General features: G+C 37.2%; 1 protein-coding gene across 3 annotated transcripts in view; it reads right to left on the reverse strand.

Moving 5' to 3' along the window:
* LOC123675910 overlaps nt 1-26,850 on the reverse strand; it is a 157,251-nt gene that overhangs the window by 61,249 nt on the left and 69,152 nt on the right. The gene's annotated exons all lie outside the window — the stretch shown is intronic.

The raw sequence follows: 26,850 nt of genomic DNA on the forward strand, positions 1-26,850 counted from the left end.
GTAATGTAGTATTTATAATTATTTAGTATTAATAACAGCGTCAGATATATAGAAAATTCAAGCACATTATCAAAAAAAAAAAATGAGGACGTGGAGTCCAGAGATTTTGAGAGCTCATCTTTCGTATGCTTATTGTGCCACTCTTGGGGTGCCACATATAGTTAGTCACATACAGTTTTGAATGGTTGAGCGCTAAATAATAGCTCAATATGCATTTAAGCTCTTCAGTTCTCTGTCTCGCTGTCAGATCCTTTTATATGCCGGATTTACGTCAAATTCAATACCACTTAAGAGGGAACAACACCACGTGGCTGCTCAGTTCAAAAAGAAATCAGAGATATTTCTTCCTACAAATCACCGTTTTTTATGGGGTTTTCACAAACAATAATCTCCATTGTGAAAAGCAAACATTTTTAATTTGAGAATTTGAAAAAAACAAATTGGTAACTTATCGTTTTTCGCAAGAGAATTATAACCATATAAAGATTGATCATCGTAGGAGCGCCAGAGGGGAAATGAATACGTACCAAAGTTTGACCGATACGCGGAAAGCCACATGGTGGTAATCCCTCTTAAAAGATTGGTGGCGCTTCTTGTCAACGGACCACGCCAACGTATACGCAGAGGGATCGATAACCGCAGATTCACCCAGATTTTCATACTGCAAAACACCTCGTAAACTATGCGGATTGATTTTGTTAATTTTCCGCATGGTACGTGAGCCGACCAGCCGTGCCGGCCGTCTGTAAATGGACTCTGAAACGGACGCGACTCGTCAGCCACAGTGAAACATCAGGCGTGCTGCGATAAACATAATGCGGTTGCAGAAGGGCACTCTCTGGACCGGACAATTTCGGAAAATGGGGTGCGCTGTTGGTGAAAAGTGTTCGAGGGCGATAAGGGTTTATCTCCACTACAATTAAATGCGCTGGCGGTTTTTGGATTTCTATGGACAATGGGTAGGTTTTCGTTCGATGGAACGTTTGTGATGAAAACAATCGAGCCACTGGATTATTTGGTGAATAGGATGGGGAGAATACAGTCGAACGATTTTCTGCAGCGTAGGAAATCGAAACAGGTTGGACATTCTCCGTCGACCGCCGCGTTTCGACGACTTGAACAAATCGCAATTCTCGGAATCGTGTAGCTGGGCGGAGCTATGCGCTTGCTAAAGTTGCGATTGGTTGGATAAAGTCGTCGAAATGCGAAGGTTGACGGATATTGACCGAGAAAACCGTACCTTCAGCTGGCAGAACCAACAGGCAAGCGATTTTTTATGGACAACCTGCTTACATCATAATTTCAAGCTCATTTTTGAACCCACTAACGAATTTCTTGATTCACGTCTTTAAAAAAAACCCTGAGTACTGTTCTTATGGTTGTTTTCTATGATTTGACAGTTGAAAATGTCAAATTGTGTTGGCATTTCTGTTCAGAAAGGTTAAAAAATTAGGGAAAATTACTTTTAAAAAATAAATCTGTTTGCGAAGTTCATAGAGCACCACGTCTATTTTACGTTCAACATAATCGGCCTAGTGGGTAAGCATTTATTGATCGTTTTCACACCTATTTGACTATTCTCGATTCAAAATCACCAACATGACAAAGAAATGTGCGTACCTAAGAGAATTCTGCTGCTAGTATTGAAGAAGACGTCGATATGTCGTAACGTCGATGTTCTCAACTTGTTGGCCTTTGTCCTTCGTGCAAGTATTAAAGCCAAATGACTAGAGTTCACGTTGCATTTTTGCTCTCTTTTGAAGAAGAAGCATTTTTAGCGAAGAATTGTGTTTAGTGAAACGTCAACGTCTTCATCAATAAGGAAATTTGCCTTAAATAGATCAAAGATAATTCTCAAGCCATTAACGTATCACCATTACATCCATTAAAATTTACTGTTTGGTGCGGTTTACACGCTGCTGGTATCATCGATCCTTATAACAAAATAATACAGTCTCGCCACTTTTCGTCCAGCGTGTCAGTTGGAAGAAATAACGTCAATTGCCCCACTTTTAGCACCCTCTCCTCGGACAAATATCCGTCCTTGCTTCAACCCCTGACAGTCCTCATCACCCGCATTGAGACTGTTTATAATTGGGACCCAAGTGAGATACTGAGTGACAGAAACAAATAGAAACACCGGGCTTTTGTTGGATTCCCCTCCGTCCCAAACAGATCCAGGGTTCATTTTCAAGTGGGCAGTTAAGCCGTGTTTACGGGACTCTCAAATAGTCGATTGTTGCTTGTTAGTCTTACACCGGGGGGATTTGGAGCTTATTTTCCGTTTCAGATTGACGGGGTGGTTTGAGTTATCGCTTTTTTATCTGGATCATGAATATTCAGGAGGAGCCGGTTCTGGAATGAGAATGAGTCTATGAAAGGGAAGTGGCTGGATGGGACAGACTCTGGATCAACACAGAAGCAAAGGAGCTTACACGGGAGCTTATTAAGGTTCTTAGAGAGAAGGCGCAACTTGTCATATCATTATTGCACTTTAGAGAGTTCGCCTTCTATCAGAAATAGTCTAATGATTCTTCCAAAGCACAACATACGGTGTTTCCGTAACTATGCTTCCTCAAATGCCTGTAAACGGAGCTTAACGAGGTGAAGGATCAGTTTGGGGAAGCATTTCAATAGCGATGATACAATTCAAAAAACTTCTCGTGACAATATCCTCTTCGGTACGCTAATATATTTGTCTTGTTGATGGTTTCAAATCGAGAAGAGTAGAGTCAGTTCTAAAATGATCAATAACTCCAAGAATTGCTCTATCACCAGGCCTATTATTAGGGAGTACCGTAGGGTTCTGTACTTGGTCCGGTGCTCTTCATTATATACCTAAATAACCTGATCCAAAACAGTCAGCGAGGAAAGGTAGTGAGGTATGCAGATGATGCTATGATGACTATTATTAACAGAGCTGAATCTCAGGAGATGCTTTGAGAAGTGCGGCAAAATAGCTTGGAACACACCACTTTAAAATAAACAGGGACTGTCTTTCCATAGGAAGAAACTCCACAGTTCTGACCGTTTGTTATTGCTAGGATTCACAATGGATGGTCTTCTTGCCTGGAGAAAACATATTGAGTTTACTAAGTGGTAGACTTTCGACAGCTATTTTATGCCCAGATAGTTGGACAGCAGGACGCTATACTCACATACCATGCAAAATTTCACTATATCGTGACATATGGCTTCATTATATGGGGAAATTCGATGGATGCCCATAAAGTCTTCCTAAAGCAGAAGAAGGCGCTGAGAGCTATAGCTGAAGTACCACTTAGCACAAGCTGAAAGAGTATATTCGAACAATATGGCTCACTTACAACCACTTGATGTTACATGCTCACTTACGTATGTCACATTCACCAAAATAGGGATCATCTGATGAGAGGAAAGGATGTTCACACCGCACTGTACAAGAACGTCATCACACCTTATTCTGCCTGAACATCAATCAGACTCTACAATGGGCTTCCTGTAGCTCTGAACTTTAGGGACAACACCAGATTTTAAAAAAAATATGATGAAGAGAATCCAGATTTTACTCATGCTGAATTTCTGTTGTCCTAGCGTTAAATGATTCATGATGAATTGCCAAACCTTACTGAACCGAAATGTTAACATAGTTTGACATTCTCAACCATAGACAACAACCATCGAAGCTTCCCATTTAACCTAAAACAACACCCGGCATAACCATGACATAAACAAGGCTTCTACGAGCTTTTAGATAATCACGCTATGCATCCTGCATCATAAATTCGATCACCATCAAACTTTTCAGACGGTCTCAACTTCGAACAATTATTCGCAATTAATCTGGTAACGAGGTCCCATACTTCTTGCGCCGTAACGATGAAGCTTTATGCGTCAGTCTGGATCCAGAGTGCAGGGTTAGACCAGGCTGCTCGCAACTTTCCATTTATATAACTCTGATGAATTGAATTAGTGTGGAAGTTTTGGATCGAAGGGGATGGAGATGGAGTAGTTGATGTTTGCTCTGCACCTTGCTCGATTCTTGAATGGCTGTTAATTAGACCGGAGGTGCGCTTAATGATCTCCTGGATGAATGACGTGTATATGTTGTGTATAACAGCATCCGGAACTGCGGTGCTCGAATCTGTAGGGTTGAATTGGTAATTTGGGCTTTGGAATGCGCTAAGTGAGTTTTTGTGTCGGTGGCTCAGGGTTGATTGCGATCTGGTGGGTGTTAATGTCAGATGAGTGAAAGAGTCTGAGATAGAGCAGAAGAGGAGTCTGCGAAGATTTATTTGCTGTGCTGTATTTTGTCAGTTTTATGATGTTTGATATCCTAACAATTTTGAAATTTCCAGAAAGGACAGAATTTAAAGTCCCATTAAATCATTTTGAATTACACTAACTAACAAAGAAACTGCAACACCCAGAAGGAGCTGTTCAATTTTAATTTTTTTTCTTTTGTAAAACATAGATAGTATAGCAAGAAGTAAATGTTTGAAATTTGGAGAAAAATACGAAGGGTTTACATTTTTTTCAATAAATTTGCTAATAATGTGTTTGTCCACCGCGATAATCTGTACACTCCCCAACACGTCTCGGCATTGATGCAATGAGATGCTCTAATTCTTCTTGAGGAATACTATCCCAAGCTACATGTACTTCATGTCTCAGAGCCGCCAAAGTCCTTGGGGGCTGGGATAAATTTCCAAGCCTTCTACCCATGATATCCCAAACATGCTCTATGGGCGAAAGATCGGGGAATCTAAGCGGCTATGGCAAAGAATTCACATGGGCCGCTCCGAAAAAGTTTAAACTAACTCTGGCAACATGAGGCAGGGCGTTATGTTGCTGAAATATTGGATTCTCGAGCCAGTTAAAGTAAGGGAGAACATATAGCTCCACTATTTCTTAAAGGTAACGCAACGCTGTCATGTTACCTCGAATAAAGACTGAAGATTACCTACTTGCAATAGCACCCCATACCATAACGCCTAATGTCTGGTGTACATGACGCTCAACATCAAACTGGGGTTCACTTCTTACTCCCCAACGTCGTCTAAACCTTCTTCGGCCATCGTGTGAACCCAAGAAGAATCGAGATTCATCAGAAAAGACGATCTGTTGCCATTCCACATTCCAATGTTCTCTGCGCCACTGTAATCGTTGCCGGCGATGCTCAACCGTCAGAGGTAACACAAGATGGGGTCGATAATGCTGCAGTCCAAAAGACCTTATACGGCGGTTAACCCTTCAGACAGTTACAGGATGGCCTTGTTCTCCTGACTACTCATCAGCCAAAGATCGAGTTGTCGCAAATCGGTCTCTAATGGCCATAAGTCGTCTTCATTTGTGTCATTTCGACGTCTGGTGCCTACTCTTCTTCGATTTTGGCATTATCAAACCACGCTTGACAACATCTCATATACTTCCTATTTTTTATCGAAAAAAAAATTAATTTAAACAGCTCCTTCTGGTTGTAGCAGTTTCTTTGTGAGTTAGTATACTTTCTATCTATGCACCTATTTTTCATCTATCTTTTCTATCATATTATGAGTGGAATCTTCCATAGTAGACATCTCATTTGTCGTTACCATTAATATTCGTCTTCTTTAATACACTCCCCCCTCCCAAAACCCAATTTTCATCCCAAGTGAAAATACACAGCATGCCTTTTAATTTCAGTAGAGGCGAGCGCAGAATGTCACAATATGCATATTTATGTAGTCTTCTCGGCAGTTGGGCTTCTACGTCGGGAATACAATGCCCCATACTTACGCGGGAACGAAACGAAATGGTTGATATAACGTATGGTTAGGAAGGTCTCCAGACTACCAAATAAAACCTTTTTTGGACGGAATTTGTTCATCAACAGGGAATGCTCCTGTAAAATTCAATCTTTCTACCGCTGGTATTTCCACAGGGTGCCTTTCTGGAATATGAGTCATTATATCTGGGTGTGAATTGAAAGAAAAAAATCACATTGTTGAAGAAAATAATGTTTTTAGTTTTGGAGTAATTCATTTGCGAGTAATTAGCCGAAAACTAACAAATCAAATTAAGGTTAACATCTGTTTCACGGTCGTAGGCAGAATCTTAGGCCCGGTGCACACATCCGACTTTTGCAGTTACGACACCCGTTGCGGTGTCGTACCTATTCAATGCACACTACATACTACACCGGCGTGGTTGCGGAGCCGGATCAATTCAATGTGCACTAGTTTCCCATTCAGCATCGTGAATGGGAAACTAGTACGCAATGTATTTGTTGGATCATTAAAATTTAAAACTTTTTCAGTTTTTCATGATTTCTACGAAACTGTCACTCATATGATCTTGAAATCTCTAGCCTTTTCAAAAATTAAATTTAAATTTTTATCAATAAGAGTTTGAATAAGACACTATATTACTTTCGCAATAACTATAGACAATGATAAAATCGTTCGGAAGAAAATATATAGGCTACCAGCGGACTCACCGATCATGAGAAATAGAGATGAATTGTTGAAAATCGTGTTGTTCGAAGAATTGATGAGAACAACATACTACTACCCAATAAATTCTTCTGATGACATCATCTCATTTTAGTTTCTTCAATGAAGAAATCGATATCCAATTCCCTCTCTGCCATTGTGCGAACTCACGACAAAAGTCGTATGTGTGCACAGGCCAATATAGAAAAGAGTACTGAGAGATCGCATGTACGACTGCGGCCCAGTTGCGGCCTAGAGGGACATGCTACGAAAAAACGATCGTATGCTGGCAGTTACGACGTCGCAACTGCACGTCGGGTAGTGTGCATGCTCCCATTTGATTCTTTGTACCACAGGCCGCAAGTACGACACAGCAACGGTGTCGTAACTGCAAAAGTCGGATGTGTGTACCGGGCCTTAGGTTGAACCTCCGGTTGAACCCAGCCTTGACCCATGAGGTAACCCACATGAATCTTCTTCAAACCTGACATTTCTTCATGATTATAATCAAAAATTGTCTAGAGGCGATAATTTGCTTGGTATATAAAATACCAAATAGAGAAACGACGAGTGGGCACACTTGCATATATCTCCGTGGTATTTAAAAGACCTATGAAATTCAATCAATAAGTATCTGTTGAGTTTTACTTATACAAGTGCTTTTTTCTTAACTCATCATGATCACAGTATATTCCGAATTTAAGAACACAATAATCTCGATGGCATACAAAACTTAATTTGGTTACCATGACTATTGATAAATACCTTCAAATTGCTTTTGTGAAGCAGTAAAAGTGTTCTCGCATTGCCTGAGTGGTTTTCCTACATTTTATGAATAAATATTTCAAAAATGTGGGATCAAACTTTTGAAGAAACTGTTGCAAAAATAGTGGAGGATTTATTGCCACAAAAATTATAGAAAATTTATGAAAAGCCCTTCAAAAAGATTTCTGGTTGGTTTTTGATGAAAGAAATATATGAATTCCCTACCAGTGATGAAAGCTTTAGTGGTTTCTTTCCTTAAAACGATGAAAATTTTATTTGAAACATTTTTCCGTAAGATGATTACTTTTCTATATTTTTGACTGATTCAACTAGTATATGAGTTGTGCAAAATAACAAGTTTGAGCTTCATGCAAAATGTTATGCTGGTAGTATCATAATTATAGGAAATTCAAGCAGAATATCGAAAACAAAATACCTAATCCCATTAGGTTTAAATTCAGTTTGCTCATGTAAAATAACAACACGAATATTCATGCTAAATTTCAACAGGAAATAAAATTTTATATCCGAGTTAACGAGCTCTTAAAAAACTCTACTACAGACTTTCATAATTTCTTATTTGTCCCCCAGTAGAGTTTCCGAGAAAACAATGGACTACTGCAATGTTTTCAAATTTTAAGTGGATACATCTTGAAATTTCCGAGAAAATAATGAACCACCGCATTAAATTTTCTTTGAACAATAACCGTTAACGAACAAAAAACTCCCAAAAAGACTCCAAACCGGCAGAAATCCTGAGAAACCGGTATAACTTACACGGTTTCACGCAACAGCTCCATAAATTCAATAAAGTAGAGATCGAAATAAATCCGTGTAAAGCCCGTATTACATCAACATAATAGACCTTGGCAACGATATACACGAGATCCGGCAGAAGATAGCTTGTAGGGAAAGGTTTTCTCGCGTATATATATATATATATATATATATATGGGAAATGAGGAAAAGAATGCCTGCGACGCCTTCGTTCGAGATAGACGGAAATGGCTTTTTCCAAGGAAATGAATTTCGTGTAACGGAATCTAACGCGGAATTTACATTCGATTTGTGGAGCCGAGGCTCATCTTCGATAATGTAGATCTTGGCGATTTGGAAAGATTCTGGGAATTTACAATTTATGCGTTTTGCCTTATTGCCTTATTTTCTAAGGGTACTCACGCACTGTGCAGTTGCGGTTAACCGCAACCGCAATCAGAAGATGTTGATGATATAGTAACGTCATTAAATCAAAATACTGTTATCATAATCGTTCAGAACCTAACACTAGGATTGAGCATTTTTTATGCTCCTTCTTCCAGCGTCCAAATATACATAATGCCTGTTCCACATTGTCTCATATAGATAGATTAGCCATCCATCAATTTCGAGGTCTTCCTGAGCTTTTTTCCCATTGGTTATTTAACAGGCCAATTGAAAAGTCCCTGGTCTACCACAGTAAAACACATTTTTTTTGACAAAATTCGATTTTATTATTCAATATTTACTTTTCGATACCATTTTTGTAGTACGATTTGTCAATAGGCCTCAGTTTCGGCGATTACTCCTTCATTGGCGCTAAATTTCTTTCCAGCGAACATTCTTTTGAGGTCTGAGAACAGGAAAAAATCGCTGGGAGCCAGATCTGGCGAATACGGTGAATGGAGAAGTAATTCGAATTTTACCATTGTTTCATTGATTTGTGACACGGTGCATTCTCTTGATGAACCACCACCTTTTTCTCTTCAAATGGTGCCGTTTTTAACAATTCCATCTTTTAAACTACACAATAACGCTATATTATAATCGCTGTTGATAGTCTGGCCCTTTTGGAGGTAATCAATGAATATTATACCTTGCGCATCCCAGAATTCCGATGCCATAACCTTGCCAGCTGACTGTTGTGTTTTTCCTCGCTATGGATTCGGTTCATCGTGTGTAGTCCACTCAGCTGACTGTCGATTAGACTACGGAGTGAAATGATGTAGCCATGTTCATCCACTGTCCCATATTGACGCAAAAATTCAGATTTATTGCACTTAAACAGCTTCAAACACTGCTCAGAATCATTAACACGCTGTTGCTTTTGATCGATTGTGAGCTCGCGCGGCACCCATTTAGTACAAAGCTTTCTCATGTACAAATATTCGTGAATGATATGATGTACACGTTCAGATGATATCTTCACAATGTCTGCTATCTCGATCAACTTCACTTTACGGTCATTCGAAATTATTTTGTGAATTTTTTGATTTTTTCGTCGGTGACAGCCTCTTTTGGGCGTCCACTGTGTTCACCGTTTTCGGTGCAAATTTCACCACGTTTGAACTTAGCATACCAATCAATGATGGTTGATTTTCCTGGTGCAGACCCCGAAAACTCTTGATCAAGCCAAGATTTTGCTTCAACTGTATTTTTTCTCTTCAAAAAGCAATATTTTTTCAGCACACGAAAGTGTTTTTTTCCATCTTTCACAAATTACAAAAGTAGCTACACTCACAACGCAATATCTCACAAACTAATGGTCGGACTGCTGTCAAATTTTGACTCGTATCGTTTGAAGATTGATACTAACTAAAAATCATATGGATTTAATACTAGCACCGCCATTTGAGCATCAGATCAGGGACTTTTCAATTGGCTTAATATTTCCTCTTCATCTACAACTACATGTTAATTTAAAAAAGGATCATAGAACTTCTCGTTACTCTTCAATTTGTATTCACCGTTACTCTTCAATTTGTATTCAGAAGATATAGTACAAGAAGCACTGAAAAATCAAAAAACAACGGGAGTGAAAGTTAATGGAAAGGTTATAAACAACATCAGATACGCGGATGACACAGTACTAATAGCAGAAACCCTGGAAGAACTACAAAGGCTAATAGATCTAGTAGTACAGATCAGTGAAGAAAGGGGGCTCACACTTAACACAAATAAGACTAAAATCATGACGATCGCAAAACACTAACAACAGCGAGAAATATTATGGATCAAAGGGGAGCCAGTGGAAAAAGTCTGCAAATACAGGTATTTGGGAACAATTGTAAATGACAATAATGATTATTCACAGGAAATAATATCAAGGATCGGAATGGCTAAAACAGTGTTTAATAAAATGAGGAAATGCATTAACCAGAACAGATCTTAGTCTACATCTTAAAATCAGAATGCCTAAATGCTACGTATTTCCAGTACTACTATATGGAATGGAAGCCTGGACGCTTAAGAAATGCGACACCAACAAGCTGGAAGCATTCGAGATGTGGACATATCGAAGAATCCTCAGAATAAGCTGGGTGAGCAGAATAACGAACAAGGAGGTATTGAGAAGAATGGGAAAGGAGAAGGAAATAGTCGACACAGTCAAGATCAGAAAATTGCAGTATCTGGGCCACGTGATGAGAGAGGAGAGGTATACGCTGTTGCAAACTATTATACAAGGAAAAATACAGGGTAAAAGAAGTATAGGAAGAAGACGCATCTCCTGGTTGAACAACCTAAGGCAGTGGTACAACAGTAGCTCTGTTGAGTTGTTCAGATCCGCAACTTCAAAGATAAAAATCGCCATGATGATAGCCAACCTTCTTAAAGGAGACGGTACATAAAGAAGAAGAAGAACTTCTCGAACCATTCATAGTGTTGCATTAATTGAAACGCTCGTACTGGTGAGGACAATTCCCATGCAGTTATGAAGGTGGTTAAACAGTGACGTTTATGGTTACAGGAATGGTGAAAATCACCTGGGATATTCGGTTATTCATGCACGCAGTGAATACCTGGTCCCGACAGTACATTATCTACTCATAATGGCCATTCATAGAGTCATTTCCCATTTCAGTCACGCATCGAATGATTTCCTTTTGGATGCATGGCTCACTTCGGCAGTCTGACACGAAAATAGATGATGTAAAATGTATCAGGACATGCATGTCGCATCCGTTCTTAATGGATAGGAACTTTTCTGTATTTGTAGAAGTTGGAGGCTTTTCTTGGATGAGTTATTTTCTCCTCTGGATGAGAGAGGTTGGATAGTGCTGATCAGAGGATGTTATTTAGTTCTCACAAATAGAATAGTGCCCTTATTTCACTAGGTTTCGAAACGTTGAACAAAATTGGTTTAGATAATAGGCTTGAGTAGATAATGGTCTCAAAGGAGTTTCAGCTTTTTTGGATATATGGTGCCTGCACCTTTCTATTGCTTGAACGAAAAATTGCCGAGACTCGTTGACTCCCTCTAAAAATCGTTATATCTCCTGAATTATTCGTCACAGATCCCTCAAATAAAGCGTTTTTCAAACTTCGAGTCACGCTCTAAAACATAGTGAGGTTTCAAGCGCGTAGCCCACGTGCAGAAGAAGTTGCAGCTTCAGGAATATTATAAATTTTTCCTTCGCAAATTTCAGATTTTTGCCTATAATTTATGGAATAATGTACTGATCACCCAACTGAGAGCATTTTCGTAATCTACATAGTCGAATCAATCAATAAAATGGTACAATAGTCTCATGAAGGAACTTTTATTTTTTTGAAAATTTTCTAAGGGTTAGGTATGGAAAATTTTACGAAAATTTTTGGACGAAAAATTTTTCGGGCGAAATCGAAATTCGGCTAATCAGAGATCGTCAATTATGGCACTGCTCACCGATTCTTCGTGAAGCTACCGGTTTCCAGGAAATTTGAACTCGAAATTTGGGAAAAAATGGAATTTCCCTCTAAAAATCGTTATATCTCCTGAATTATTCGTCACAGATCCCTCAAATGAAGCGTTTTTCAAACTTCGAGTCACGCTCTAAAACATAGTGAGGTTTCAAGCGCGTAGCCCACGTGCAGAAGAAGTTGCAGCTTCGGGAATATTATAAATTTTTCCTTCGAAAATTTCAGATTTTTGCCTATAATTTATGGAATAATGTACTGATCACCCAACTGAGAGCATTTTCGTAATCTACATAGTCGAATCAATCAATAAAATGGTACAATAGTCTCATGAAGGAACTTTTATTTTTTTGAAAATTTTCTAAGGGTTAGGTATGGAAAATTTTACGAAAATTTTTGGACAAAAAATTTTTCGGGTGAAATCGAAATTCGGCTAATCAGAGATCGTCAATTATGGCACTGCTCACCGATTCTTCGTGAAGCTACCGGTTTCCAGGAAATTTGAACTCGAAATTTGGGAAAAAATGGAATTTCCCTCTAAAAATCGTTATATCTCCTGAATTATTCGTCACAGATCCCTCAAATGAAGCGTTTTTCAAACTTCGAGTCACGCTCTAAAACATAGTGAGGTTTCAAGCGCGTAGCCCACGTGCAGAAGAAGTTGCAGCTTCGGGAATATTATAAATTTTTCCTTCGAAAATTTCAGATTTTTGCCTATAATTTATGGAATAATGTACTGATCACCCAACTGAGAGCATTTTCGTAATCTACATAGTCGAATCAATCAATAAAATGGTACAATAGTGTCATGAAGGAACTTTTATTTTTTTGAAAATTTTCTAAGGGTTAGGTATGGAAAATTTTACGAAAATTTTTGGACAAAAAATTTTTCGGGTGAAATCGAAATTCGGCTAATCAGAGATCGTCAATTATGGCACCGCTCACCGATTCTTCGTGAAGCTACCGGTTTCCAGGAAATTTGAACTCGAAATTTGGGAAAAAATGGAATTTCCCTCTAAAAATCGTTATATCTCCTGAATTATTCGTCACAGATCCCTCAAATAAAGCGTTTTTCAAACTTCGAGTCACGCTCTAAAACATAGTGAGGTTTCAAGCGCGTACCCCACGTGCAGAAGAAGTTGCAGCTTCGGGAATATTATAAATTTTTCCTTCGAAAATTTCAGATTTTTGCCTATAATTTATGGAATAATGTACTGATCACCCAACTGAGAGCATTTTCGTAATCTACATAGTCGAATCAATCAATAAAATGGTACAATAGTCTCATGAAGGAACTTTTATTTTTTTGAAAATTTTCTAAGGGTTAGGTATGGAAAATTTTACGAAAATTTTTGGACAAAAAATTTTTCGGGTGAAATCGAAATTCGGCTAATCAGAGATCGTCAATTATGGCACTGCTCACCGATTCTTCGTGAAGCTACCGGTTTCCAGGAAATTTGAACTCGAAATTTGGGAAAAAATGGAATTTCCCTCTAAAAATCGTTATATCTCCTGAATTATTCGTCACAGATCCCTCAAATGAAGCGTTTTTCAAACTTCGAGTCACGCTCTAAAACATAGTGAGGTTTCAAGCGCGTAGCCCACGTGCAGAAGAAGTTGCAGCTTCGGGAATATTATAAATTTTTCCTTCGAAAATTTCAGATTTTTGCCTATAATTTATGGAATAATGTACTGATCACCCAACTGAGAGCATTTTCGTAATCTACATAGTCGAATCAATCAATAAAATGGTACAATAGTGTCATGAAGGAACTTTTATTTTTTTGAAAATTTTCTAAGGGTTAGGTATGGAAAATTTTACGAAAATTTTTGGACAAAAAATTTTTCGGGTGAAATCGAAATTCGGCTAATCAGAGATCGTCAATTATGGCACCGCTCACCGATTCTTCGTGAAGCTACCGGTTTCCAGGAAATTTGAACTCGAAATTTGGGAAAAAATGGAATTTCCCTCTAAAAATCGTTATATCTCCTGAATTATTCGTCACAGATCCCTCAAATAAAGCGTTTTTCAAACTTCGAGTCACGCTCTAAAACATAGTGAGGTTTCAAGCGCGTAGCCCACGTGCAGAAGAAGTTGCAGCTTCGGGAATATTATAAATTTTTCCTTCGAAAATTTCAGATTTTTGCCTATAATTTATGGAATAATGTACTGATCACCCAACTGAGAGCATTTTCGTAATCTACATAGTCGAATCAATCAATAAAATGGTACAATAGTCTCATGAAGGAACTTTTATTTTTTTGAAAATTTTCTAAGGGTTAGGTATGGAAAATTTTACGAAAATTTTTGGACAAAAAATTTTTCGGGTGAAATCGAAATTCGGCTAATCAGAGATCGTCAATTATGGCACTGCTCACCGATTCTTCGTGAAGCTACCGGTTTCCAGGAAATTTGAACTCGAAATTTGGGAAAAAATGGAATTTCCCTCTAAAAATCGTTATATCTCCTGAATTATTCGTCACAGATCCCTCAAATGAAGCGTTTTTCAAACTTCGAGTCACGCTCTAAAACATAGTGAGGTTTCAAGCGCGTAGCCCACGTGCAGAAGAAGTTGCAGCTTCGGGAATATTATAAATTTTTCCTTCGAAAATTTCAGATTTTTGCCTATAATTTATGGAATAATGTACTGATCACCCAACTGAGAGCATTTTCGTAATCTACATAGTCGAATCAATCAATAAAATGGTACAATAGTGTCATGAAGGAACTTTTATTTTTTTGAAAATTTTCTAAGGGTTAGGTATGGAAAATTTTACGAAAATTTTTGGACAAAAAATTTTTCGGGTGAAATCGAAATTCGGCTAATCAGAGATCGTCAATTATGGCACCGCTCACCGATTCTTCGTGAAGCTACCGGTTTCCAGGAAATTTGAACTCGAAATTTGGGAAAAAATGGAATTTCCCTCTAAAAATCGTTATATCTCCTGAATTATTCGTCACAGATCCCTCAAATAAAGCGTTTTTCAAACTTCGAGTCACGCTCTAAAACATAGTGAGGTTTCAAGCGCGTACCCCACGTGCAGAAGAAGTTGCAGCTTCGGGAATATTATAAATTTTTCCTTCGAAAATTTCAGATTTTTGCCTATAATTTATGGAATAATGTACTGATCACCCAACTGAGAGCATTTTCGTAATCTACATAGTCGAATCAATCAATAAAATGGTACAATAGTCTCATGAAGGAACTTTTATTTTTTTGAAAATTTTCTAAGGGTTAGGTATGGAAAATTTTACGAAAATTTTTGGACAAAAAATTTTTCGGGTGAAATCGAAATTCGGCTAATCAGAGATCGTCAATTATGGCACTGCTCACCGATTCTTCGTGAAGCTACCGGTTTCCAGGAAATTTGAACTCGAAATTTGGGAAAAAATGGAATTTCCCTCTAAAAATCGTTATATCTCCTGAATTATTCGTCACAGATCCCTCAAATGAAGCGTTTTTCAAACTTCGAGTCACGCTCTAAAACATAGTGAGGTTTCAAGCGCGTAGCCCACGTGCAGAAGAAGTTGCAGCTTCGGGAATATTATAAATTTTTCCTTCGAAAATTTCAGATTTTTGCCTATAATTTATGGAATAATGTACTGATCACCCAACTGAGAGCATTTTCGTAATCTACATAGTCGAATCAATCAATAAAATGGTACAATAGTGTCATGAAGGAACTTTTATTTTTTTGAAAATTTTCTAAGGGTTAGGTATGGAAAATTTTACGAAAATTTTTGGACAAAAAATTTTTCGGGTGAAATCGAAATTCGGCTAATCAGAGATCGTCAATTATGGCACCGCTCACCGATTCTTCGTGAAGCTACCGGTTTCCAGGAAATTTGAACTCGAAATTTGGGAAAAAATGGAATTTCCCTCTAAAAATCGTTATATCTCCTGAATTATTCGTCACAGATCCCTCAAATAAAGCGTTTTTCAAACTTCGAGTCACGCTCTAAAACATAGTGAGGTTTCAAGCGCGTAGCCCACGTGCAGAAGAAGTTGCAGCTTCGGGAATATTATAAATTTTTCCTTCGAAAATTTCAGATTTTTGCCTATAATTTATGGAATAATGTACTGATCACCCAACTGAGAGCATTTTCGTAATCTACATAGTCGAATCAATCAATAAAATGGTACAATAGTCTCATGAAGGAACTTTTATTTTTTTGAAAATTTTCTAAGGGTTAGGTATGGAAAATTTTACGAAAATTTTTGGACAAAAAATTTTTCGGGTGAAATCGAAATTCGGCTAATCAGAGATCGTCAATTATGGCACTGCTCACCGATTCTTCGTGAAGCTACCGGTTTCCAGGAAATTTGAACTCGAAATTTGGGAAAAAATGGAATTTCCCTCTAAAAATCGTTATATCTCCTGAATTATTCGTCACAGATCCCTCAAATGAAGCGTTTTTCAAACTTCGAGTCACGCTCTAAAACATAGTGAGGTTTCAAGCGCGTAGCCCACGTGCAGAAGAAGTTGCAGCTTCGGGAATATTATAAATTTTTCCTTCGAAAATTTCAGATTTTTGCCTATAATTTATGGAATAATGTACTGATCACCCAACTGAGAGCATTTTCGTAATCTACATAGTCGAATCAATCAATAAAATGGTACAATAGTCTCATGAAGGAACTTTTATTTTTTTGAAAATTTTCTAAGGGTTAGGTATGGAAAATTTTACGAAAATTTTTGGACAAAAAATTTTTCGGGTGAAATCGAAATTCGGCTAATCAGAGATCGTCAATTATGGCACTGCTCACCGATTCTTCGTGAAGCTACCGGTTTCCAGGAAATTTGAACTCGAAATTTGGGAGAAAATGGAATTTCCCTCTAAAAATCGTTATATCTCCTGAATTATTCGTCACAGATCCCTCAAATGAAGCGTTTTTCAAACTTCGAGTCACGCTCTAAAACATAGTGAGGTTTCAAGCGCGTAGCCCACGTGCAGAAGAAGTTGCAGCTTCGGGAATATTATAAATTTTTCCTTCGAAAATTTCAGATTTTTGCCTATAATTTATGGAATAATGTACTGATCACCCAACTGAGAGCATTTTCGTAATCTACATAGTCGAATCAATCAATAAAATGGTACAATAGTGTCATGAAGGAACTTTTATTTTTTTGAAAATTTTCTAAGGGTTAGGTATGGAAAATTTTACGAAAATTTTTGGACAAAAAATTTTTCGGGTGAAATCGAAATTCGGCTAATCAGAGATCGTCAATTATGGCACCGCTCACCGATTCTTCGTGAAGCTACCGGTTTCCAGGAAATTTGAACTCGAAATTTGGGAAAAAATGGAATTTCCCTCTAAAAATCGTTATATCTCCTGAATTATTCGTCACAGATCCCTCAAATAAAGCGTTTTTCAAACTTCGAGTCACGCTCTAAAACATAGTGAGGTTTCAAGCGCGTACCCCACGTGCAGAAGAAGTTGCAGCTTCGGGAATATTATAAATTTTTCCTTCGAAAATTTCAGATTTTTGCCTATAATTTATGGAATAATGTACTGATCACCCAACTGAGAGCATTTTCGTAATCTACATAGTCGAATCAATCAATAAAATGGTACAATAGTCTCATGAAGGAACTTTTATTTTTTTGAAAATTTTCTAAGGGTTAGGTATGGAAAATTTTACGAAAATTTTTGGACAAAAAATTTTTCGGGTGAAATCGAAATTCGGCTAATCAGAGATCGTCAATTATGGCACTGCTCACCGATTCTTCGTGAAGCTACCGGTTTCCAGGAAATTTGAACTCGAAATTTGGGAAAAAATGGAATTTCCCTCTAAAAATCGTTATATCTCCTGAATTATTCGTCACAGATCCCTCAAATGAAGCGTTTTTCAAACTTCGAGTCACGCTCTAAAACATAGTGAGGTTTCAAGCGCGTAGCCCACGTGCAGAAGAAGTTGCAGCTTCGGGAATATTATAAATTTTTCCTTCGAAAATTTCAGATTTTTGCCTATAATTTATGGAATAATGTACTGATCACCCAACTGAGAGCATTTTCGTAATCTACATAGTCGAATCAATCAATAAAATGGTACAATAGTGTCATGAAGGAACTTTTATTTTTTTGAAAATTTTCTAAGGGTTAGGTATGGAAAATTTTACGAAAATTTTTGGACAAAAAATTTTTCGGGTGAAATCGAAATTCGGCTAATCAGAGATCGTCAATTATGGCACCGCTCACCGATTCTTCGTGAAGCTACCGGTTTCCAGGAAATTTGAACTCGAAATTTGGGAAAAAATGGAATTTCCCTCTAAAAATCGTTATATCTCCTGAATTATTCGTCACAGATCCCTCAAATAAAGCGTTTTTCAAACTTCGAGTCACGCTCTAAAACATAGTGAGGTTTCAAGCGCGTAGCCCACGTGCAGAAGAAGTTGCAGCTTCGGGAATATTATAAATTTTTCCTTCGAAAATTTCAGATTTTTGCCTATAATTTATGGAATAATGTACTGATCACCCAACTGAGAGCATTTTCGTAATCTACATAGTCGAATCAATCAATAAAATGGTACAATAGTCTCATGAAGGAACTTTTATTTTTTTGAAAATTTTCTAAGGGTTAGGTATGGAAAATTTTACGAAAATTTTTGGACAAAAAATTTTTCGGGTGAAATCGAAATTCGGCTAATCAGAGATCGTCAATTATGGCACTGCTCACCGATTCTTCGTGAAGCTACCGGTTTCCAGGAAATTTGAACTCGAAATTTGGGAAAAAATGGAATTTCCCTCTAAAAATCGTTATATCTCCTGAATTATTCGTCACAGATCCCTCAAATAAAGCGTTTTTCAAACTTCGAGTCACGCTCTAAAACATAGTGAGGTTTCAAGCGCGTAGCCCACGTGCAGAAGAAGTTGCAGCTTCAGGAATATTATAAATTTTTCCTTCGCAAATTTCAGATTTTTGCCTATAATTTATGGAATAATGTACTGATCACCCAACTGAGAGCATTTTCGTAATCTACATAGTCGAATCAATCAATAAAATGGTACAATAGTCTCATGAAGGAACTTTTATTTTTTTGAAAATTTTCTAAGGGTTAGGTATGGAAAATTTTACGAAAATTTTTGGACGAAAAATTTTTCGGGTGAAATCGAAATTCGGCTAATCAGAGATCGTCAATTATGGCACTGCTCACCGATTCTTCGTGAAGCTACCGGTTTCCAGGAAATTTGAACTCGAAATTTGGGAAAAAATGGAATTTCCCTCTAAAAATCGTTATATCTCCTGAATTATTCGTCACAGATCCCTCAAATGAAGCGTTTTTCAAACTTCGAGTCACGCTCTAAAACATAGTGAGGTTTCAAGCGCGTAGCCCACGTGCAGAAGAAGTTGCAGCTTCGGGAATATTATAAATTTTTCCTTCGAAAATTTCAGATTTTTGCCTATAATTTATGGAATAATGTACTGATCACCCAACTGAGAGCATTTTCGTAATCTACATAGTCGAATCAATCAATAAAATGGTACAATAGTCTCATGAAGGAACTTTTATTTTTTTGAAAATTTTCTAAGGGTTAGGTATGGAAAATTTTACGAAAATTTTTGGACAAAAAATTTTTCGGGTGAAATCGAAATTCGGCTAATCAGAGATCGTCAATTATGGCACCGCTCACCGATTCTTCGTGAAGCTACCGGTTTCCAGGAAATTTGAACTCGAAATTTGGGAAAAAATGGAATTTCCCTCTAAAAATCGTTATATCTCCTGAATTATTCGTCACAGATCCCTCAAATAAAGCGTTTTTCAAACTTCGAGTCACGCTCTAAAACATAGTGAGGTTTCAAGCGCGTAGCCCACGTGCAGAAGAAGTTGCAGCTTCGGGAATATTATAAATTTTTCCTTCGAAAATTTCAGATTTTTGCCTATAATTTATGGAATAATGTACTGATCACCCAACTGAGAGCATTTTCGTAATCTACATAGTCGAATCAATCAATAAAATGGTACAATAGTCTCATGAAGGAACTTTTATTTTTTTGAAAATTTTCTAAGGGTTAGGTATGGAAAATTTTACGAAAATTTTTGGACAAAAAATTTTTCGGGTGAAATCGAAATTCGGCTAATCAGAGATCGTCAATTATGGCACTGCTCACCGATTCTTCGTGAAGCTACCGGTTTCCAGGAAATTTGAACTCGAAATTTGGGAAAAAATGGAATTTCCCTCTAAAAATCGTTATATCTCCTGAATTATTCGTCACAGATCCCTCAAATAAAGCGTTTTTCAAACTTCGAGTCACGCTCTAAAACATAGTGAGGTTTCAAGCGCGTAGCCCACGTGCAGAAGAAGTTGCAGCTTCAGGAATATTATAAATTTTTCCTTCGCAAATTTCAGATTTTTGCCTATAATTTATGGAATAATGTACTGATCACCCAACTGAGAGCATTTTCGTAATCTACATAGTCGAATCAATCAATAAAATGGTACAATAGTCTCATGAAGGAACTTTTATTTTTTTGAAAATTTTCTAAGGGTTAGGTATGGAAAATTTTACGAAAATTTTTGGACGAAAAATTTTTCGGGTGAAATCGAAATTCGGCTAATCAGAGATCGTCAATTATGGCACTGCTCACCGATTCTTCGTGAAGCTACCGGTTTCCAGGAAATTTGAACTCGAAATTTGGGAAAAAATGGAATTTCCCTCTAAAAATCGTTATATCTCCTGAATTATTCGTCACAGATCCCTCAAATGAAGCGTTTTTCAAACTTCGAGTCACGCTCTAAAACATAGTGAGGTTTCAAGCGCGTAGCCCACGTGCAGAAGAAGTTGCAGCTTCGGGAATATTATAAATTTTTCCTTCGAAAATTTCAGATTTTTGCCTATAATTTATGGAATAATGTACTGATCACCCAACTGAGAGCATTTTCGTAATCTACATAGTCGAATCAATCAATAAAATGGTACAATAGTCTCATGAAGGAACTTTTATTTTTTTGAAAATTTTCTAAGGGTTAGGTATGGAAAATTTTACGAAAATTTTTGGACAAAAAATTTTTCGGGTGAAATCGAAATTCGGCTAATCAGAGATCGTCAATTATGGCACTGCTCACCGATTCTTCGTGAAGCTACCGGTTTCCAGGAAATTTGAACTCGAAATTTGGGAAAAAATGGAATTTCCCTCTAAAAATCGTTATATCTCCTGAATTATTCGTCACAGATCCCTCAAATGAAGCGTTTTTCAAACTTCGAGTCACGCTCTAAAACATAGTGAGGTTTCAAGCGCGTAGCCCACGTGCAGAAGAAGTTGCAGCTTCGGGAATATTATAAATTTTTCCTTCGAAAATTTCAGATTTTTGCCTATAATTTATGGAATAATGTACTGATCACCCAACTGAGAGCATTTTCGTAATCTACATAGTCGAATCAATCAATAAAATGGTACAATAGTGTCATGAAGGAACTTTTATTTTTTTGAAAATTTTCTAAGGGTTAGGTATGGAAAATTTTACGAAAATTTTTGGACAAAAAATTTTTCGGGTGAAATCGAAATTCGGCTAATCAGAGATCGTCAATTATGGCACCGCTCACCGATTCTTCGTGAAGCTACCGGTTTCCAGGAAATTTGAACTCGAAATTTGGGAAAAAATGGAATTTCCCTCTAAAAATCGTTATATCTCCTGAATTATTCGTCACAGATCCCTCAAATAAAGCGTTTTTCAAACTTCGAGTCACGCTCTAAAACATAGTGAGGTTTCAAGCGCGTACCCCACGTGCAGAAGAAGTTGCAGCTTCGGGAATATTATAAATTTTTCCTTCGAAAATTTCAGATTTTTGCCTATAATTTATGGAATAATGTACTGATCACCCAACTGAGAGCATTTTCGTAATCTACATAGTCGAATCAATCAATAAAATGGTACAATAGTCTCATGAAGGAACTTTTATTTTTTTGAAAATTTTCTAAGGGTTAGGTATGGAAAATTTTACGAAAATTTTTGGACAAAAAATTTTTCGGGTGAAATCGAAATTCGGCTAATCAGAGATCGTCAATTATGGCACTGCTCACCGATTCTTCGTGAAGCTACCGGTTTCCAGGAAATTTGAACTCGAAATTTGGGAAAAAATGGAATTTCCCTCTAAAAATCGTTATATCTCCTGAATTATTCGTCACAGATCCCTCAAATGAAGCGTTTTTCAAACTTCGAGTCACGCTCTAAAACATAGTGAGGTTTCAAGCGCGTAGCCCACGTGCAGAAGAAGTTGCAGCTTCGGGAATATTATAAATTTTTCCTTCGAAAATTTCAGATTTTTGCCTATAATTTATGGAATAATGTACTGATCACCCAACTGAGAGCATTTTCGTAATCTACATAGTCGAATCAATCAATAAAATGGTACAATAGTGTCATGAAGGAACTTTTATTTTTTTGAAAATTTTCTAAGGGTTAGGTATGGAAAATTTTACGAAAATTTTTGGACAAAAAATTTTTCGGGTGAAATCGAAATTCGGCTAATCAGAGATCGTCAATTATGGCACCGCTCACCGATTCTTCGTGAAGCTACCGGTTTCCAGGAAATTTGAACTCGAAATTTGGGAAAAAATGGAATTTCCCTCTAAAAATCGTTATATCTCCTGAATTATTCGTCACAGATCCCTCAAATAAAGCGTTTTTCAAACTTCGAGTCACGCTCTAAAACATAGTGAGGTTTCAAGCGCGTAGCCCACGTGCAGAAGAAGTTGCAGCTTCGGGAATATTATAAATTTTTCCTTCGAAAATTTCAGATTTTTGCCTATAATTTATGGAATAATGTACTGATCACCCAACTGAGAGCATTTTCGTAATCTACATAGTCGAATCAATCAATAAAATGGTACAATAGTCTCATGAAGGAACTTTTATTTTTTTGAAAATTTTCTAAGGGTTAGGTATGGAAAAATTTACGAAAATTTTTGGACAAAAAATTTTTCGGGTGAAATCGAAATTCGGCTAATCAGAGATCGTCAATTATGGCACTGCTCACCGATTCTTCGTGAAGCTACCGGTTTCCAGGAAATTTGAACTCGAAATTTGGGAAAAAATGGAATTTCCCTCTAAAAATCGTTATATCTCCTGAATTATTCGTCACAGATCCCTCAAATAAAGCGTTTTTCAAACTTCGAGTCACGCTCTAAAACATAGTGAGGTTTCAAGCGCGTAGCCCACGTGCAGAAGAAGTTGCAGCTTCGGGAATATTATAAATTTTTCCTTCGAAAATTTCAGATTTTTGCCTATAATTTATGGAATAATGTACTGATCACCCAACTGAGAGCATTTTCGTAATCTACATAGTCGAATCAATCAATAAAATGGTACAATAGTCTCATGAAGGAACTTTTATTTTTTTGAAAATTTTCTAAGGGTTAGGTATGGAAAATTTTACGAAAATTTTTGGACGAAAAAATTTTTCGGGTGAAATCGAAATTCGGCTAATCAGAGATCGTCAATTATGGCACTGCTCACCGATTCTTCGTGAAGCTACCGGTTTCCAGGAAATTTGAACTCGAAATTTGGGAAAAAATGGAATTTCCCTCTAAAAATCGTTATATCTCCTGAATTATTCGTCACAGATCCCTCAAATGAAGCGTTTTTCAAACTTCGAGTCACGCTCTAAAACATAGTGAGGTTTCAAGCGCGTAGCCCACGTGCAGAAGAAGTTGCAGCTTCGGGAATATTATAAATTTTTCCTTCGAAAATTTCAGATTTTTGCCTATAATTTATGGAATAATGTACTGATCACCCAACTGAGAGCATTTTCGTAATCTACATAGTCGAATCAATCAATAAAATGGTACAATAGTCTCATGAAGGAACTTTTATTTTTTTGAAAATTTTCTAAGGGTTAGGTATGGAAAATTTTACGAAAATTTTTGGACAAAAAATTTTTCGGGTGAAATCGAAATTCGGCTAATCAGAGATCGTCAATTATGGCACTGCTCACCGATTCTTCGTGAAGCTACCGGTTTCCAGGAAATTTGAACTCGAAATTTGGGAAAAAATGGAATTTCCCTCTAAAAATCGTTATATCTCCTGAATTATTCGTCACAGATCCCTCAAATGAAGCGTTTTTCAAACTTCGAGTCACGCTCTAAAACATAGTGAGGTTTCAAGCGCGTAGCCCACGTGCAGAAGAAGTTGCAGCTTCGGGAATATTATAAATTTTTCCTTCGAAAATTTCAGATTTTTGCCTATAATTTATGGAATAATGTACTGATCACCCAACTGAGAGCATTTTCGTAATCTACATAGTCGAATCAATCAATAAAATGGTACAATAGTGTCATGAAGGAACTTTTATTTTTTTGAAAATTTTCTAAGGGTTAGGTATGGAAAATTTTACGAAAATTTTTGGACAAAAAATTTTTCGGGTGAAATCGAAATTCGGCTAATCAGAGATCGTCAATTATGGCACCGCTCACCGATTCTTCGTGAAGCTACCGGTTTCCAGGAAATTTGAACTCGAAATTTGGGAAAAAATGGAATTTCCCTCTAAAAATCGTTATATCTCCTGAATTATTCGTCACAGATCCCTCAAATAAAGCGTTTTTCAAACTTCGAGTCACGCTCTAAAACATAGTGAGGTTTCAAGCGCGTACCCCACGTGCAGAAGAAGTTGCAGCTTCGGGAATATTATAAATTTTTCCTTCGAAAATTTCAGATTTTTGCCTATAATTTATGGAATAATGTACTGATCACCCAACTGAGAGCATTTTCGTAATCTACATAGTCGAATCAATCAATAAAATGGTACAATAGTCTCATGAAGGAACTTTTATTTTTTTGAAAATTTTCTAAGGGTTAGGTATGGAAAATTTTACGAAAATTTTTGGACAAAAAATTTTTCGGGTGAAATCGAAATTCGGCTAATCAGAGATCGTCAATTATGGCACTGCTCACCGATTCTTCGTGAAGCTACCGGTTTCCAGGAAATTTGAACTCGAAATTTGGGAAAAAATGGAATTTCCCTCTAAAAATCGTTATATCTCCTGAATTATTCGTCACAGATCCCTCAAATGAAGCGTTTTTCAAACTTCGAGTCACGCTCTAAAACATAGTGAGGTTTCAAGCGCGTAGCCCACGTGCAGAAGAAGTTGCAGCTTCGGGAATATTATAAATTTTTCCTTCGAAAATTTCAGATTTTTGCCTATAATTTATGGAATAATGTACTGATCACCCAACTGAGAGCATTTTCGTAATCTACATAGTCGAATCAATCAATAAAATGGTACAATAGTGTCATGAAGGAACTTTTATTTTTTTGAAAATTTTCTAAGGGTTAGGTATGGAAAATTTTACGAAAATTTTTGGACAAAAAATTTTTCGGGTGAAATCGAAATTCGGCTAATCAGAGATCGTCAATTATGGCACCGCTCACCGATTCTTCGTGAAGCTACCGGTTTCCAGGAAATTTGAACTCGAAATTTGGGAAAAAATGGAATTTCCCTCTAAAAATCGTTATATCTCCTGAATTATTCGTCACAGATCCCTCAAATAAAGCGTTTTTCAAACTTCGAGTCACGCTCTAAAACATAGTGAGGTTTCAAGCGCGTAGCCCACGTGCAGAAGAAGTTGCAGCTTCGGGAATATTATAAATTTTTCCTTCGAAAATTTCAGATTTTTGCCTATAATTTATGGAATAATGTACTGATCACCCAACTGAGAGCATTTTCGTAATCTACATAGTCGAATCAATCAATAAAATGGTACAATAGTCTCATGAAGGAACTTTTATTTTTTTGAAAATTTTCTAAGGGTTAGGTATGGAAAATTTTACGAAAATTTTTGGACAAAAAATTTTTCGGGTGAAATCGAAATTCGGCTAATCAGAGATCGTCAATTATGGCACTGCTCACCGATTCTTCGTGAAGCTACCGGTTTCCAGGAAATTTGAACTCGAAATTTGGGAAAAAATGGAATTTCCCTCTAAAAATCGTTATATCTCCTGAATTATTCGTCACAGATCCCTCAAATGAAGCGTTTTTCAAACTTCGAGTCACGCTCTAAAACATAGTGAGGTTTCAAGCGCGTAGCCCACGTGCAGAAGAAGTTGCAGCTTCGGGAATATTATAAATTTTTCCTTCGAAAATTTCAGATTTTTGCCTATAATTTATGGAATAATGTACTGATCACCCAACTGAGAGCATTTTCGTAATCTACATAGTCGAATCAATCAATAAAATGGTACAATAGTGTCATGAAGGAACTTTTATTTTTTTGAAAATTTTCTAAGGGTTAGGTATGGAAAATTTTACGAAAATTTTTGGACAAAAAATTTTTCGGGTGAAATCGAAATTCGGCTAATCAGAGATCGTCAATTATGGCACCGCTCACCGATTCTTCGTGAAGCTACCGGTTTCCAGGAAATTTGAACTCGAAATTTGGGAAAAAATGGAATTTCCCTCTAAAAATCGTTATATCTCCTGAATTATTCGTCACAGATCCCTCAAATAAAGCGTTTTTCAAACTTCGAGTCACGCTCTAAAACATAGTGAGGTTTCAAGCGCGTAGCCCACGTGCAGAAGAAGTTGCAGCTTCGGGAATATTATAAATTTTTCCTTCGAAAATTTCAGATTTTTGCCTATAATTTATGGAATAATGTACTGATCACCCAACTGAGAGCATTTTCGTAATCTACATAGTCGAATCAATCAATAAAATGGTACAATAGTTAAGTTCTAGTTGAGTTAGCATGACACACTGGCGACCAAGACTGTCAAAGCGAAGCACAGGTAGACCACGAATGAGATGGCAAAAGCAGGGAACAGATAGTTTCAGACGGCACAGGATAGGACAGCATAGAGAAATTTGAAAGAGGCCTTCGTCCAGAAGTGGACAATAGGTGACTGATAAAGAAGAAGAGAAAGAAGAGTTCAGTTAGCACCAATTTTGCCCACCCTGTACCGCTTCATCAACAATTCCTCACAGCGTGATCTTCAACTGATCAATTCCCCTTTATCAGAACGCTAACCTTATCCAAACTT

This window comes from Harmonia axyridis, chromosome 3 (assembly GCF_914767665.1).
Source record: "Harmonia axyridis chromosome 3, icHarAxyr1.1, whole genome shotgun sequence".
Lineage (NCBI taxonomy): Eukaryota > Metazoa > Arthropoda > Insecta > Coleoptera > Coccinellidae > Harmonia > Harmonia axyridis.